The sequence below is a fragment of the Aegilops tauschii genome, chromosome 5 (genome assembly GCF_002575655.3).
Source record: "Aegilops tauschii subsp. strangulata cultivar AL8/78 chromosome 5, Aet v6.0, whole genome shotgun sequence".
Taxonomy (NCBI): domain Eukaryota; kingdom Viridiplantae; phylum Streptophyta; class Magnoliopsida; order Poales; family Poaceae; genus Aegilops; species Aegilops tauschii.
The window spans coordinates 50,330,859-50,342,724 of NC_053039.3; the positions used below are offsets into that span (position 1 = coordinate 50,330,859).

General features: G+C 44.8%; 1 long non-coding RNA gene across 1 annotated transcript; it reads left to right on the top strand.

The window, feature by feature from the left end:
* Positions 1-7,799: 7,799 nt before the first annotated feature.
* Positions 7,800-10,758, top strand: LOC109744782 (uncharacterized). Its single transcript, XR_002228392.4, has 6 exons — positions 7,800-8,382; positions 8,465-8,559; positions 8,891-8,993; positions 9,078-9,165; positions 9,981-10,127; positions 10,615-10,758. It is a non-coding gene; the product is annotated as an uncharacterized lncRNA (long non-coding RNA).
* The last annotated feature ends 1,108 nt before the right edge of the window (positions 10,759-11,866 follow it).

Sequence of the window (11,866 nt, forward strand, 5' to 3'; positions counted from 1 at the left end):
TAAGGTTAAAACTGCATCCTTTGCTTGGCAGATGCTCCATCAGCCTTCTACCATCCAATCCTTCCGAAGAAATGCATGCTTAACTCAGCACGGTGACCATAGCATAAGCGGGCGATAACATCATGGATAGCCATGTTTCTGCCCTTGTCATTACCATGAGCTATCATTCCATAGTTGATATCTCATGCCTTAGGGTTTTCCTTGACAGAACTTTGAGTTTTTTAACTCTCCATGCTCCGGTCTTTCTCCGATACACCTTGATCTCGGGTATTCACAACTTCCATAGTCTGCCAAGTTCCATAAGTCTAGCCATTCCTAGGTCATACAAATCTTCAAATTCTCCTAGTCTTCAGAGTCTTCAACCGTTGTAGTTTCCATTTACACGGTAAAATCTTCTTCATTCCAAAGTGGTCTTAGTTGTCCGATATCTTGTATTTCTTGAAGTGGTCTCATCCGTTGAATCTTCGAGTGGTCCAAAGGGAAAAGGGGTATGGTCTCACTAAAAGGGAATATTTGAATAAGACTCGGAAAAGAAGAGAGGTAAAAGATCTTTTTGAAAAGGAAAGTTTTAGAGAAAATCCTTCCTATGGGCTTGCCAGTTTCTAGGGTCACGTCCTACAGTCAACATGTGCTCTGATACCATCTTGTAGCGACCCGACCCGAATGGATCAAGTCTCTGTGCTTAAGTGTCATCCCTGGATCGGTATGCTGACACACACAGTACTCGAGGATTTATAACAGAGGTAAATCACATGTATAAAGTAACATAAATACTATTACCTCAATCTAAATAGCGGAAGTAACAAGGTTGTGGATTCCCATCAACACCAACGGCAAAGTTGAGTGTAGAAATCGTAACCCTAACGTATCACTTACTCATCGTAAGATATCCTACAACATGAAACGTTGCAGCCCGAAAACGGGTCAGCACATGGAATATGCTGGCAAATTCACACCATAGAGAAATGATGAACAAAGGCTATCACTACATGCATATATGGCTGGTGGAAAAGCTCTATGGTTATAATGTTTTTGCGAAAAGCCAATTTTTCCGTACTGCAAAGGAATAAATTTTATTTAACTATCATGGTGGTTGTGAAACATTGAGATGGTTGACAGCATCTCAATCCCAATTAAGTATCATCATTAACCCAACAAGATTAACAAAAGTAACATGATGAGATTCACATGATAATCCAAGTACTAGATACTCAAGTTGTCCATAACCGGGGACACGGCTAATCATGATTAGTTTGTACACTCTGCAGAGGTTTGTGCACTTTTCCCCACAAGACTCGATCTCCTCCGTTGGATTTCTCGCACTCCATGGTGTTTGAGAAACGGATGACCGAGACACAGTCTTTCAGAAGCGTTAGCACCTTACGATGGGTAGACAGTACCACCTACATCCCCTACATCTGCTAGTCTACCACTGTAAGAGTTCACACGACTTAATCAACTATGCTAGAGCCCATAATAGCTTGTGGCTGCACACGGAAGTTTCTAGTATGAATAATCTTATGATCCCTTTGAGCCTGGGTGGCGGTCCAAAAGAAAAACAGGCAATCCTGGAATACCTAGGTACCTCAATCCACCCAGATGTGTGTTTTAGTTGCCACCTTAAGGTTAACCATTAATTAACAATCTCACATCTGTCATGGTAACACTCAAACCCAATCCATGTCTACTAGCATAGCATAACAATATAAGCAAACGTAGAAGTAACTCCCAAGGGTTTGATAATAAACAGGGCAATAGGTACTACCTCATCTACTTCCCAGAACCCACAATTTAATTAGATCCTAATCATGCAATGTTTGAGGATTGGTCTATTGCAATAAAACTGGGTAGTAAAGAGGTATGATCAAAGTGTGAACTTGCCTGCAATGTTGAAGAAGATGATTTGCACTCAAAACTCCTGATAGATCTACTCGTCACACTCCGGTCAATCTATCATAAGCAAGCAATAGTAACCATACATAAGCAATCACTCAAAAAATCAGGAAGAACGAAGAAAACAATTCGGAAAACTTCAAAACACAGGCAAATAACTCTTGCAACAGAAAACATTTTCTAACAGTACCAAAATTATATGAATTTGGCCTTATTAGAAATTTTAGGTCAAGAGCTTCGATTTGCAAAAAGAATCAACTAAATCGGAGTTATGAAACTCAAGTTACGATCAAAAGAAGATTCAAATTCAAATCTGATCTAATTCAAATTTTCAAATTTCAAAAACATGTTTGAGTTGGATTACTGGATAGAGGGGATCATAACAAAGAAGTGGGCGTTGGTTTCGTTGGATTTGGATAAACGAGTAAAAAGTTGTGACAGTTTGAAGAACAGGGACTAAACTGTAAATAAAATCATCACAGATAGGTCCCAGGCAAAAAACTAAAATAAAGGAAAAAGACTAAATAGCGAACGTTCGCTACAGAAACTTACGCGACGAAAACCGTTCACTACAGAGGCTAAGCCAGCGAACGTTCTCTAAATAAAAAAACGAAAAAAAACAGAAAGATCTGGATCGTTGGATCCAGATCCAACGGCGAGGGGAGGGCGGCGGTTACCGCGGCGGATGGAGTCGCCGGCGACGGAGAAAACGGCGGCGACGGCGTCGGCTACGCACGGGGAGGCGGCTCCGGTCGTCGGGGAAGGCGGCGAAAGGCACGGGAGGAGGCGGCGTGGAGCGGTGGGTGCGGTGGCGGCGACGGCGGCGGTCGTCGGCGGCGAGAGTGGTGGCTTCGGGCGGCGGAGCTCGGCGAATCTCGCCGGCGGCGGCGAGATGCGGGAGGGTGCGGCGGCGCGAGCAGAGGGGGAGAGGCGGCGGAGTCGGGGCCCGCCTTTTAAAGGGGCAGGGGAGGGCGGTGGCGTGGGGAAGGGGGTAGAGGAGGCCGGAGGCGGCACGGCGTCCATGGCGGCGGCGGTTGGCGTGCGGGAGCCGGAGTCTCGGCGGAGGTTGGGGACGCACGGGGCTGGGCTGGCTGGGCCGGCCCAGTCGGCGAAGATTTGTTTTTTTAACGATGACAGACAGCAGAAAAAAAAGATAAACTAAAATAAAATAAAAACATAGGCATATAATTTATCAAAAATTTTAGAAAAAGACTTTCTACAATGTGAACATTTCTCCAACGCCAAATAAAATTCACACAAATTTGAATAAAGCAAAGAGTACTACTGTTCTAATAAAATCCAATAAAAATCATTTTAAAAATACCAAAATGAATTCAAATTTATTTCTCTCCAATTTTATGATGTAGGGAATCATGTTACCCTATTTTCCATGTATTTTATTTTTGGAGAAAATAATTTGAATAAACCCAAATAACTCCAAATTGAAAATAATTTCCAAAATGACTTTAAATTAGATCCTTTTAAACTTCCAACTCATATTTCATATGTTTTGAAGAAGTCATTTTATCTTCTCTCATGAAAATCATTGAGTTGCTTAAAGTTTTTGAATTGGAAAATATTTCCAAATAAGATTCAAATATTTTCAACACCCCTTGTCATTTAAATAAATGGAAGAAGTCATGTCATCTTCTCTCTAGGGTTTTGTATTTGAAAAGTATTTGAATTCATGGAGATCATAAAAGCAAAATGAAAGTTTGGGAAAGTCCTTTTATTCCCTCTCATTTAACTTTCAAAAGATTTCGAATTCACTCACTTTCAGTCAATCAATCAAACAATCAATCCAATCTATCTGTTTATTATAACATTCCAAAATTTAGAATTTTGGGATGTTACAGGCCACATATGAGAACCCACAGGTAGTGATCTTGGATTGGATTTAGGAACCCAATTATAATGATTATTAAATGAAGCGCACAAGGCAGGTTTAGAGACATTATGGCCCAAACGGTGACAAAACCGGCACCTGCATAAACCAAGGCAACCGAAGGCCCAGTGGCCAACCTTGGAGCAAACATGGCAAATTATAGCCTCAAAGGCCTGGTCCATTCTGCATGGCCCAATTGACTGCTCGTAGAATTGTTGCAAGCACGTACAATCACCATAAGTATCAACACATTTCTGGCAGAAAATTCCAGTACAATCCTGAGGGAGGTGTCCAAACCGATCACAAGAAGAACAATGTTTGAGACATTTATATATGTATTGTTTGGTTGGAACCTCCAAAATATCAGCCAATAATTCGACATCCTCATTGGAATAACCCGCTTGCCAACCATCAAGAATAGAAAGCAATTTTTCCTACGGGATAGCATCCAGAATAACATGTTTATAACAAGCACCCTGAAAGGAAGGTAATTTGGCCGCAGAACGGGGGAAAACCTGCATATCCACATATCCAATTCGAAAAAACCGTGTCTGACCCAGAAAATCCGGGATAGGTAAGCTGCCAAAACGGATCACCTGCAACGGGGGATGATCACCGGAATGACTCGCCGCCAGTGAGGAAAAAATGCCCAATTGTTCAAAAACCTTCACTGACGCTGGAGCAATAGGAGCCTTGGCCTTAGATGACAGCCATTTAGATTTGATGGCTGGGCCCAGGGAAGAGGCAAGACCCGCTAACACAACATCCGCATGCCAGACATTGCAGCTCGTGGGAGTTTTTGCATGCCGATGGAGATGAAAGTGACAAATGAAATCCGGCCAAATATGATCACGTAAGCCATAGATGAAATGACCCACACGGTTGGAGGCCACCGAAAACCGGGATCTCTGATCAGCTAGTCGGCAAACCTTAAACCCAGAGCTAAGACCACCAATGCAAGATTGGAGGGCAAGATCCACAGATTCATCCGAGAGAGGGAAGGAGGCAGATGAGAAAGAGACCTCCAAAAAAATTCTTTGGAGTTCGGTCCATCGATGAAGTGGACCGTAGATCGAAACCGAGCACGCACCTGTGCCTCGACCGCGAGACCGGGAGAGAAATCTCAATGGATGAGGCTGTCCTTAGGTTAATTTGACTTAGGAGGGGATTATTTTTTTGCTTGTAATATGGTATATATATAGGTCATGCTCTGGGATGACATGATACAGTTTGAGCACACACACATGCATGTGTACGCATGAATCCCTCCCATCGAGTCGAAGTGGCTAGTACAACGACACGTCATGAACCGATATCGCTCTGTGTGGGGACTGTACAATTTTTGACGCACGCGCCACAACAACGTTGAGAAATGGTATTCAAACATGCACTACAAAAAAATACACTTCCGTGATATACGTGTTTGTCACAGTAGGTCACGTTTTCTGTCATGCATATACATTCATGATGATTTTATGACAGAATAAAGATAGTCATACCTGTGCTGTCGTAGAAGTGTTCCATGTCATTACCAAAATTATCATCACTGAAGTTTCCACTTCCATGACGATAAATCGCGCATCATAGAAGTGCTTTCGTCAAGGGTGACCGACACATGGCATCCACCGTAACGGGACGCAGTTAAGCTATCGGGTCCGGTTTTGGATCCGATAACCCGCTAACAGCCACGACTAATGCCGATTTTCCACGTGTAAAATTCTCATTGGCTGATGGAACCAAGTGTCAGCTCCGCGTTGGCACAGGTGTCACTCATCCAATGGGCGAGATGCGCATATGATACGTTGACACGTGGACCGGTCCAAAAGTGGCCTATAAAGATTAAATGGGCCGGCCCAACTAAAGGCGCACAAGATTTAGCGGGCCATAATGGGCCGGCCCAGCTAAAGGCCCACAAAATTTGTAGACCATAATGGGCCGACCCAGCTAAAGGCCCAACATTCTCAGTTAAGGCCCGTACGGCTAGTGTCAAATCGCCCCATCAAGGGCCCGTCCTAAACTTGTCATCATCGCGGCCCATGGTCACTTCTGGCCCGTTAACAGTCCGCTAAGAATTTGGGCCGAATTACGGCCCAGTGTGTTTCCAGCCTGTTAAAGGTCCTGCTTCATTTGGGCCCATTTATAGGCCATTGAAACTTTCGGCTCATAAACGACCGTGAAGGATATGGGTCATATTCGGCCATGTGTGACATTCGGCCCGTTAGAGGCCCAATATAGATTTGGGCCACTTTCAGCCTGTTGTGACTTTCGGCCTATTAACGTCGGACGAAATCCATGGGCCATATGTGGCCCAACGCCACATCAGGCCTACTAACGGCCCATATAAAAATGACACTAATCAAGCCTGACCGAACTTCCGGCCTGTTAAAGGCCCGTGTAGTAGGTCAGCGCATTTACGACCCGTCTGAATTTCGGCATGTGGACGGTCCGCATTGTAAATGGGCCACCATTTCGGCCTGCTAAGAGCAGTGGGTTATTTGGCACAATCAGTGGCCAATCTTACTTTCATCCTATTAAAGGCCCATGTTTTTTATGGGCTCGAGATATTTGTTGGGGAACGTAGTATTTCAAAAAATTCCTACGATCACGCAAGATCTATCTAGGAGAAGCATAGCAACGAGCGGGGAGAGTGTGTCCACGTACCCTCATAGACCGAAAGCGGAAGCGTTTAGTAACGCGGTTGATGTAGTCGAACGTCTTCGGATCCAACCGATCCAAGTACGGAACGTACGGCACCTCCGCCATTAGCACACGTTCAGCTCGGTGACGTCCCTCGAACTCTTATCCAGTTGAGGCCAAGGGAGAGTTCCGTCAGCACGATGGTGTGGTGAGGGTGATGAGGAAGTTACCGGCGCAGGGCTTCGCCTAAGCACTACGACGATATGACCGAGGTGTGTAACTGTGGATGGGGGCACCACACACGGCTAAAAGATCAACTTGTGTGCCTTTGGAGTGCCCCCCTCCCACATATATAAAGGCGGAGGGAGGAGGAGGCCGACCAAGGGGAGGAGGCGCGCCATGGGGCGGCAATCCTACTCCAAGTAGAATTCGCCCCCCTTTCCAATTCCAACAAGGAGAAGGGGGAAGGAGAGGGAGGAGAGAAGGAAGGGGGGGACGACCCCCCTAGTCCATTCAGTTTGGGCTAGGGGGGGGGCGCCCCACACCTTGGCCTGCCTCCGCTCTTCCAACAATAGGCCCATGAGGCCCAATAACCCCCCGGGGGGTCCGGTAACCCCCCGGTACTCCGGAAAATACCCGATACACCTCGGAACTATTCTGGTGTCCGAATATAGTCTTCCAATATATCAATCTTTATGCCTCGACCATTTCGAGACTCGTCGTGATGTTCATGGTCTCATCTGGGACTCCGAACTACCTTCGGTTCATCAAAACACATAGACTCATAATATCGTTCGTCATCGAACGTTAAGCGTGCGGACCCTACGGGTTCGAGAACTATGTAGACATGACCGAGACTCCTCTCCGGTCAATAACCAATAGCGGAACCTGGATGCTCATATTGGCTCCCACATATTCTACGAAGATTTTTATCGGTCAAACCGCATAACAACATACGTTGTTCCCTTTGTCATCGGTGTGTTACTTGCCCGAGATTCGATCATCGGTATTACTATATCTAGTTCAATATCGTTACCGGCAAGTCTCTTTACTCGTTCCGTAATGCATCATCCCGTAACTCACTAGTACAAAAACTGCTATAGCTAATATGGACATTAATGGCGCACCATGTATGTGGTGCGCCACTGCTATATAGCAGTGGCGCACCAGATATGGGTGCGCCATTAGTGGCCATATTACTAATGGCGCACCTGGTGTGTGGTGCGCCATTACTAGTTTTGTCCTGGCCCCACACCCCTCCCCAGACTTAGAAGTGGCGCACTAGGGGAAAGTGCGCCATTACTAGTTTTAACTAGTAATGGCGCACCAGTAAGAGATGCGCCATTGCTATCTATACGTATGGCGCACCCCCTACCAGTGCGCCATTGCTATCACACCTTATCCCCTCCCTCTAGTCACGTGCTCTCCCCTCCCCTTCCTCCTGACACACCCACCCACCTCCCTCAACTTCGATCTAGATCGGGAAGCCCCGGCCGCCCGCCTCTTCCTCTCCCTCCCGACCACGGCGAGCCCCCTTCCCTCTCCCTCATACCAGATCCAGGGCATGGAGCCGTGGTGAGCTCCTTCCCCAACCCTCCTCACCGGATCCAGAGGAGAGCTGGTGACCATGTCCTCCGGCGAGGGCGTTGCTCCGGGGTGTGGAGGCCGCCGAGCTGCAGGAGGAGGAGCTCCCCGCCACCCCAAGGCCCCAGATCCAGACGCCACGGCCATAGCCGGGCTTCCAGATCCTCGTCATCGTTGAGCTGGCCCATGATCGATGAACGGCGGCGTATCTGGCGGCAAGGCCAAGGTGCCGCAGGCGATGGCGCCGGTGGAGGGTGGTTTCTTCTCCACGTCCACGCGCCGGGAGAGGAAGCAGCCTCCGCGTTGTTCTGCAGCAAGTTCGGCAACGGGGGACGCGCGGCCGTCCTCCTCCTCCTCTGCATCCATGGCGCTCATCCCGGAAGGTACTGCGCCTCTCCCGCATTAATCCTGCTTCTGAATCGATCTGCACAGCTGATTTTTGCCTATTGCTATGTTTGCCTGCAGGGGAGGTACCGCTGGAGCTCTAAGGCGGCCTTAAACACCACCGATCTGGTCGGAGGTTGGGCAGATAAGGCCCTGCGTCTCCTGCTCCTTCCCATGTACATCCCAGTCTCTGACTCTCTGTCCAGACTTAACTACGTAGCGGCTACCTAGTATGGATATGATTACGAGCTTGCCGGATTGGATTATGTAGCCTACCTCAATGCTTAATTAGTCTGGCGGTTTGTTGCACGCATACATGCATGCATCATGGTAGAGGATTGAAATCACTAGCTCTAGCTACTTCGTGGTTGAATGGTTTGCATTGCAGTGTACGATCAAATTCTGTACATCTAACATTTGATGAACTAGATGCAGCTTGCTTTTGATTCAGATAATTTATATCTGTGTATGATGCGTTAAAAATATCTCTGTACGAGTCCTGTGCAGGTCATCGTTGGAGGAGAGGATGATGGTGAAGCAGCAGAGGATGATGGTGCCCGACCATGGCGAGCGAGGAAGCCCCAAGATTGATAGGTGGCTCCCTCTTGTCGTAAGTTCAGATGTCGCACATCCTGTATGTTGTGCAAATCGGAGAGATCCAGAATGCTTTTCTCATGTATTTTTGTTATCTCAGGTATGGATTTGGGGCGTATTTCAAGCAGGTAATGACCTACTCTGATGCCGCTCTAAGAGAAAAATGTGCCACCCCTATCCTCAAGCAGGTAATAATTAATCATTTATGAGCTGATGGACAACAATTACTCTATTCTTCCACCACTGCATCACTCGATCAAATGTCACTCGATCAAATCGTCTGTGCTCTGTTTTCTTATTTGGATGAAAACCAGGCAGTGTAGTTATTTTTTATAGTTTATACACATACTGCACTGTTAATTAAAGGTTGTAACCTCGCTGTCACACTAATGGACGCAAAAAAGAAGAGTGGCAGTACTATCAATGGTTCAGTCAGCGCCTCAACAGCGTCTGCACTACTTCTGATATTGTTTTTCAGTAGCTTTTTTCTGCACCTTTTTCTTTCAGTTCTTAGTGCTGCTGCCCCATGAACACATTTTTTAATTTGACTGTACATTCAAATGAAGCCTTTGTTAAGTATACACTCCAAAATTCAGTTAACAGTAGCCTAACTGAATCTTCTGTTTCTGAATTTATAAACTCACTTTATATTCAGTTTATAAATTACCAGTAGCTTCAAAATTAAGTATCATTCGCATGGATCAACTGTTATTTTATTTTGTGGAGGATAAAGTTCAGATCATGAATAATGGCATTACAAGTGAACTTGGCACAATTACACATGTCCTGAACCTCATAGAATCTGGCACTAGCAAGTCTTCATTGGCATGCAAGTACTACTTTTACATTGTCATGACAGGAACAATTAATTTGACATGTATCATTGGTACTGCTAAAACATTTCGTTCATGTTTCAACAAATTTGGTGAAGACCACTTCATATGTATTTTGCATATATGAATTATGTCCTGTTGCTTTCTAATTAAGATGTTAGTTCTTTCAGTTCTAGCCCTCCTATCTTTAATTCCTGGCTGCTGGACTACCCGTGGGACAACAAGTTCATCTGCGGCAGCTATCGCTGTGTGCAGTCCGTCCGTGAAGCGCTCCGCAGCGTCTTCGCCGGGCACAACGAGATCCTCAACGTCTGGAAGTAAGTCGCCGGCCATCTGTTTCCTGATGAATTTTCTTTCTAGCTCAGTGTGATCGGATCTGACTAGTACGTTTAGATTTGCTCTTGTTTTCTTTTCAAATAGTACTAGTAGTCTATATTCCAGCTGAGCGACTACCTGTAGCCACTTGAACCGATGAGAATTCTTCAAGCCTACCTATAGCCACTTGAACAGATGTCTATCTCAGATCTGCTCATCTAAAATATCCAAGTGGAGTAGTATACTGGTAGTATAGTATAATAATATTATCAAAAGGTAAATGCCCTGATTATTTAGCTCTGTCAGATAAATACTCGTCGAAAGTGGGCTCCTATCAAAATTCATTTCCATTATAATCTTACTCATACAATATTCACACCATGTAATTCTGGAAATATATGCTCATATCTAGTTCTGCATAAAAAATGACAGTATTGACATGTTATAAATAGTTTGTTTGTCTTTCTGTTTATTTTGTTACATTTGCAGGGATAAAGTGAAGAAAAAGAAGAAAAGATTACTAGAAGATTAGTTTTAGGACTTTCTTTTATTTCCTTGCAATTTTCCTTTTATTGGATACTTGTAAAGACATTGTAATATTCTTACTATAATAAAAATTATGATTCTATTTCATCTTTTGTTTTAAAATTATTTTTCCTTATAGGTTGTTTTCCGTAAATTTGGATTTTTTTTGTTTTCCAAATACATTACTAGTGGCGCATTTAAGCCCTTATTAGTGGCGCACCTTCCTTTATTACTAGTGGCGCACCTATAAGGCTATTAGTGGCGCACCTGGAGGGAATACCAGTGGAGCACCTAAGGGTTAGTAGTGGCGCACCATGTGGTGCGCCACTGGTATTTGGATTACCAATGGCGCATCAAAGGTGCGCCATTACTAACAATTACTAATGGTGTGTTAATAGTGGCGCACCCATAGTGCGCCATTAATAGAAATATGTGGTGCGCCACTAATAGCCTTTTTTCTAGTAGTGACTAACTCATTAGTTACATTGCTTGCAAGGCTTAGAGTGATGTGCATTACCGAGAGGGCCCAGAGATACCTCTCCGACAATCGGAGTGACAAATGCTAATCTCGAAATATGCCAACTGAACAAACACCATTGGAGAGACCTGTAGAGCATCTTTATAATCACCCAGTTACGTTGTGACGTTTGATAGCACACTAAGTGTTCCTCCGGTATTCGGGAGTTGCATAATCTCATAGTCAGAGGAACATGTATAAGTCATGATGAAAGCAATAGCAACAAACTAAACGATCATAGTGCTAAGCTAACGGATGGGTCTTGTCCATCACATCATTCTCTAATGATGTGATCCCGTTCATCAAATGACAACACATGTCTATGGCTAGGAAACATAACCATATTTGATAAACAAGCTAGTCAAGTAGAGGCATACTAGGGACACTCTGTTTGTCTATGTATTCACACATGTACTAAGTTTCCGGTTAATACAATTCTAGCATGAATAATAAACATTTATCATGATATAAGGAAATGTAAATAACAACTTCATTATTGCCTCTATGGTACATTTCCTTCAGTCTCCCACTTGCACTAGAGTCAATAATCTAGATTACATAGTAATGATTCTAACACCCATGGAGTCTTGGTGCTGACCATGTTTTGCTCGTGAGAGAGGCTTAGTCAACGGGTCTGCCACATTCAGATCCGTATGTATCTTGCAAATCTCTATGTCCCCTTCCGACACTTGATGACGG